The sequence below is a fragment of the Oryza sativa genome, chromosome 6, assembly GCF_034140825.1.
Source record: "Oryza sativa Japonica Group chromosome 6, ASM3414082v1".
Lineage (NCBI taxonomy): Eukaryota > Viridiplantae > Streptophyta > Magnoliopsida > Poales > Poaceae > Oryza > Oryza sativa.
Genome location: NC_089040.1, coordinates 21,086,262 through 21,092,261, shown reverse-complemented (window position 1 = coordinate 21,092,261; position 6,000 = coordinate 21,086,262). Strand labels below are relative to the sequence as shown.

The window sequence follows — 6,000 nt, the reverse complement described above, 5'->3', positions numbered from 1 at the left end:
CGCCGCCCTCTGAGAGGGCGGTAGGCGACTACTTCCGTCAATTTTCAAAATGGAAAATTATTTTTGTAAAACTTTTAATAAAAAAAATTAAAAATAAAAAAAATTCGAGCGCGACTGTGCGAGATGATCAGGAGGCAGGTGCCTCGAGCGTCGAGTGCGTGCGTGCATGCCGGGGAGCCCAGATGGTGATTTCTGTTTTGTTTTGAATGGAACGTAACTCCTGTGACGATATCTGAACGCGTTATCTGAATGGAATTACTCCTTCTCAACTATCAAGGGAACAGTGCCATGCAGATGTGCATGCCTGCATGGTCGCATGTTGACTATTGTTGTACCATGCAGATGGGCGTGGGCGCGTGGCCGCGTGGTCAGACTTCAGTGTGCGTGCGTGCCGTTGCCGTTCAGTGTGCGTGCATGCGTGGCCGATCGACGTCGGCGCAGTGCGGAGCAACAGGCGGCGGCGGGCACCGGCGCGCTGCGAAGCAACTAGGCGGCGGCGGCGGCAAGGTAACAAGTGGGTCGTGCTTGGGCCGGCACGGCCCGAACAGCGCCCGCCGTGCTTTGGGCCGTGCTTGGGTCCTTTCTTCTCCACCTCGGCCTAGCACGGCCCGGCACGATTAGTAGGCCGTGCTGGGCCGGCACGGCCTGTTCTAGCACGAAGCACGATGGGCCAGGCCGTGCTAGCCCGGCACGGCCCAAGTCCCAGCTCGTGGGTCCAGATCCACGTGTCAGTATCTACTACTACATCAAGATAATTCTCATTGTAGTAACACATGATTTAGTCGATCCCACCTGTCTAGCCATATAGAGAAGCACTAGTGATAAAGATGGATGCCAATGGATTGTAACACCGAGTGCAAACATTTTACGTGAAATGAGGATAAGAGCACAATATTAATTCAAACAAAAATATGCTGTAAAATTTATGCGATGCAAAGAAACCCGAAAAGGGACCACAATGCTAGTATACATATAGGTGTAGAATGAGGGCATGCTTGTCCTTCTTTTGGACAATATGTCCAACCCAAGTGCCCAACCATAGGAGAGGTCACTTTTTCTCTCTATGTCGGTGGAGGCTGAGAGTCTATGCGACGGCAAAAAAAAAAAGTGTGTCTTTAGCTTTCCTCTGTTCGCCTCCCTTCCCCCTCTGTCTTCGGTGGCCACTGGTCATCGACAAGGGGAGGGGAGTCCAGTGGGTGGTCGGGTTCATCCTGCAGTTAGGTCTATCCCATTATAGATCGAGTTTATCTCATGTTAAGATTTCTTCTTTCCCTTTCATGCACAGCTCAAGGGAGATGACGATGTCTTCATCCTGCTTGCTGTCTTGCATGGCTGAGAAGTTCTGGTCCACAGGTGCAGCCGATATGTCCTTTGGTGGAAGGTCTTCTTCCTCCACAACGGCAAGATAGCACCGGCCTTTCAGACCAACTCCGGCAAGTTTATTCCTACCGATTTGATGTCCTTCTTTGTCTTCAATGGTGTGTTTTCAAGGCTAGACTGATTTTTCTCCTATTTATTGAATCTGTTTCAACCTCTACTTATAAGAGACCCCCGTTGGATTTGTGTTTCGATACTATCTTTTGCGGTCAACCTCGTTCTCGCCATCGCCACTATCGACTTTATTGTTTTGGTCATCGGATCGGAAGAAGAAGCAAAGTAAGTACTTGATTGCTTTTTAATTTTCTTTTAGAGTCCTTCTTTGCTTATTTTTAGGATCTCTATGTAATTTGTTTATCTTCTAGAGGTCTTTCTGCAAATTGTGATGTATGTCTGTCTTGTCCTATTGTGGGCAAATTAATCACTATTTCTTCTAGAGATGTTATCATCCCTCGTGAATTCGGATCAGGTGTAGTCACACTAGTGATTGCAAGTTAACAACTGCACGCAACTTTGGCCGTCTATTTTTTGCGATCAACGGGTTAGATCAAAGCTACAGTAGCCATGTGAACAGTACTCTGTGCTACAGTATTTATTGCTACAGTGTTGTCGACGGTACAATGCGCGATCTAGGCTGTCCAGCTTGTATCCAACGATGCGTACGGCTATTGTTTAAGTTGCAGTCACTATTGTGACCGCACCTGATCCAAATCCATCACTCATGTATGTCTAGTTTATATATATATATATATATATATATATATATATATATATATATATATATATATATATATATATATATATATATATATATATATATATATATATATATATATATATATATATATATATATATATATATATATATATATATATGTAATCTTCTATATATTGAATAAATGCATGGGTTCTTAAAAAAAAAGTGCCCAACTATCTCTGGCCCAATAAGGATTAACGTCTGATCTACATGCTGCTAAAGTTGATTGGGATTTTCATTTAAAAAACAAAGGCATTTGCCGCAATTCTGTAAATTCGTCTACAAGACAATTGTCGCTGTCTTGATGGAGATTTTTGCCACGTTCGTTCGACCTGAAGGCAATGTCGAACTGCTTTGTTAAATACACGAAATTTATGAAATGTAGGTCTAAACTTAATAGTAGCAAAGGTCCCAACTGTTTAATTAACACATTGAAATATACGTCTAAATTCAATTGTAGCAAATAAGGTCCCAACTATTCAATTATCCCATGAAAGGTACAGTTGTCCAAATCAACGCTCTACTGATCGATAGATACATTGATCCGATCATTTAGTTGTCTGAAGTGGGGCAGTCTATGGGATGAAATAGTGTAGCAAATGTATAGGACTCCGATATATCACCAGGATTTAAAAGTTAAATGTTGTTTCATCCTCCGTTCCTATTTTCTCTACGGATCTAGACATGCTTTAAGAATAGCTATATATACTATTTAAAACAACAGTAGTGGTGCATGGTGTCTATTCTGCCAACACCGCCGCATCTGCCATTGACAATATATCTGGGTCCACTAAGGCAGCACGAAAATATTGTGGCTTATTAACATATAATTAATTGAGTATTAGCTAAAATAACTTGAAAAATGAATTAATATGATTTTTTAAAACATTTGTATAGAACTTTTTTTTAAAAAAAACACATCGTTTAGTAGTTTCAAAGGCATGCACGCAAAAAATAAGAGAGCTGAGTTGGGAAAGTGAAAAAAAAAACTTGAGTTGGGAAAGTGAAAAAAAAACTCAGCTTAATTAGTGAAACAGCATGTGCCACCAGCGTTGTGGAAAACGGTTGATACGGCCGCTATGACGCCCGTTAAAACGGTGACGGTAAGCAGTCCGTCACATTAGTCGTCCAAAAACGCGTAATTCCTGTTATTACCGATTAATCCAGCGTTTTTCCGACTAATCGGCCGTATTGGCAGTATATAATCGGGCATGATCAAATTCACTGGGCCCAGCTCACGCACGATAGCCTATCCTGTTAGTTGTCTTCTCTCGTACTCCTGTACAGCATGCATGTACTACTATATTAATCTCTTTGAAGACCAAATATTTTTCAAATGCACTAATACTAGTATAAGATTTCAATAACGTGTAATGCAAATTATCATGGTATTATTATATATAATTTGTTATGGCAGCAATGGCAGGCATTATGAACTGAACCTACCACTAGTTAATGCATAAATATGCATTATGATATTTTTTGCATTATTAACTTTAGTACGTGTATGTTAAGTTAATGTCATGTTATGGTTGTTCTATTTAAATATATATACTAGGAAACTAGAATGTGTTCATATGGATTTAATTACCTCTAAAAGGACAAACTATTATTAACTATGTACTTATATTTGCAAAACGTTAAATTTCCGTCATATTCCGACTAATCATCCGTATTCCGATTAATCGTTTGGCAGTACTCTCCCCGTCCGACATCCGTATTTCGTCTTCCATAACACTGTGTGCCACTTGATTCAAACGCTCCCAATTTCACGGTTGACCCCCATCCCGTCTTCGCAGTTTCTCGCCGTAGGCCGCAATGCTTCGCCGTCTCTCGAAAAGCTGCATGCTGCATGGAATCGTAGTGCGACACATGGGCAATGCCCTCGCTGGCTGGGAATTGTGCGCTCTTGGCCAGGAATCGTCGCCGCCACTGCCAGCCACCAGCCATCAACATCGAACCTGACACATGGGCCCTATCAGTCAGTCACCCACCCTCCTAGGGTCTCCTCCTTTGTCAGGCCCATGAGGCTACTACGCGGTGCCCCTGTTCCCCAGCACAGAGCTTTGAGTGGCGGCGACAACCAAAAAGGACTGAACGCGAAGAAGAATGATGCCACACGGAGCTTCCCGTCGCTATCACCATCGAGCTCCTTCGTGTCGTGCCTGAGGGAGGTAGGCGGCAACTCTTTAGAGGATGAGCGGCGGAGACGGCATCCTGATCTGCCCCAGCACCTTGGCGACGAGGAGGGGGACGGTGGATGGCGGCACACTGAAGAGTAGGGAGGCGGTGTGAACAAGAGGCGGCGGTTGGAAGCCCCGAGCTCTGTCGGCCTATGCCACCCAAATCCGCACCGCTTCGAGCTCCATTGGCCAACTCCACTTCAATGTTCAAAATAGCTGGCTATGGCTTTTAGCGGCTGGTATCTGTAGAGGCTAAGAAAGGCTATAGCGGGCTATAGCGCCGCTAATCCCATTTAGCGGTTTTGTAATTGCCTGACAGAAATCAGTCAAGAATTATGCATATAAACATGGAATCAGGAAAAAATCATGAACTAACATGGTCCAAGTTCTAATCTTCCATCTATCTAATCCTCTGTCTATCCTCATTGCCTGACATTTGAAAGGAGCAAAAGGAACAATACTAAGTTTAGAAGAAGAAAAGAAGAAAATTAAACTTGCCTGTCTGACTTGCTTGTTGCTCCGGCTAGGGCATGGCGTCAAAACTCAAAACTCGAAAGAAACTTCTTCCTCAGCAGCCCCAAGTCGCGAGTCTACAGGTCGAGGCCGTCGCTGCCTCCGAGACTCTAACTCCGCAGCCCAGCCACCAAAGAATCGTGTCGCAGGTCGACGTATATCACAGGCTCATGGCCGCTGCCGCCGCCGCCGCCGTCGCCGCTCTTTTGGGGGAGAGGAGAGGTCAAGAGGATTGAGGAATGGCTAGGGTTGCTGCCTTGCTACTTGCTAGCTTGCTCTTATACCTCCCCTTTGGGCCACCAGCGAGACTTGGAGAAGGCCCAGGGCCTGCTCTGGATTTTGGCCCAAGCACAAATTGCAAACTGAATGGCGCTAAATGAAGTGTAATTTAGCGGATTTAGCCGGCTAATTGCTGCTATTAGCGGAAAACATCGTTTAGCGTCAAAAGCTAACTATCCTCGCTATATCCCGCTATAGCGGTGGCTATAGCCGGCTATTTTGAACATTGCTCCACTTAAACCCCCGTGTGCCCCGAGCTTGAGAGTAGAGAGGTTGGTACAGGATGAGGCCACCGGTGGCATCGCATCTGGCGGGGTGGGGGGGGGGAGCAGCTAAACAAACAAGAGAGGGAAGAGGAAGATAATAATGGCGAAGAGGACCTAGAGCTCACACATCCCGATTTGTGCCCCGCCAGGAGCTCGTCGGTCACGCCCTGGCTCGATCCGCGCCATTGGGAGCTCGCCACCTTGACCACCCGTCACCGTGGACCTCGATTCTCCTCACCTCCACGACTGTCGCCACCCCACTCCATTTGAATTAAAACCAGGTTTCCTATGGAATCCAACCAATCCTTTCATTCATAATTTTAAATTTGAACATTCATTCGGTAAACGGCACTAACAACTGTTTAACCATTTTTGGGTAACTGTTTGTTTTAAGAACCGTTATTTTTAACCTTGTCTAATAGTAGACCTAAATGGTGCACATGATTTAAGCTGCGTAATTTGTTGCCAAGTCGATTTACTACCCTATAAACTCAAAATTTTTTGCTATATGTTTAAAAATACCCGCTGCAAATATTTTGTATTTATGTTTAAACTTTTCTTTTAGTATTTTTAAGATAGAGGGAGTATATCAGTAAATATTAGTATGCATTCTTATAGTGTAGAT

The 6,000-nt window shown here is 44.2% G+C and overlaps 1 long non-coding RNA gene across 1 annotated transcript; it reads right to left on the bottom strand.

The window, feature by feature from the left end:
* Positions 1-3,721: 3,721 nt before the first annotated feature.
* Positions 3,722-5,081, bottom strand: LOC136357134 (uncharacterized). Its single transcript, XR_010742229.1, has 2 exons — positions 4,816-5,081; positions 3,722-4,629 (listed from the first exon to the last, which is right to left on the bottom strand). It is a non-coding gene; the product is annotated as an uncharacterized lncRNA (long non-coding RNA).
* Positions 5,082-6,000: the final 919 nt, after the last annotated feature.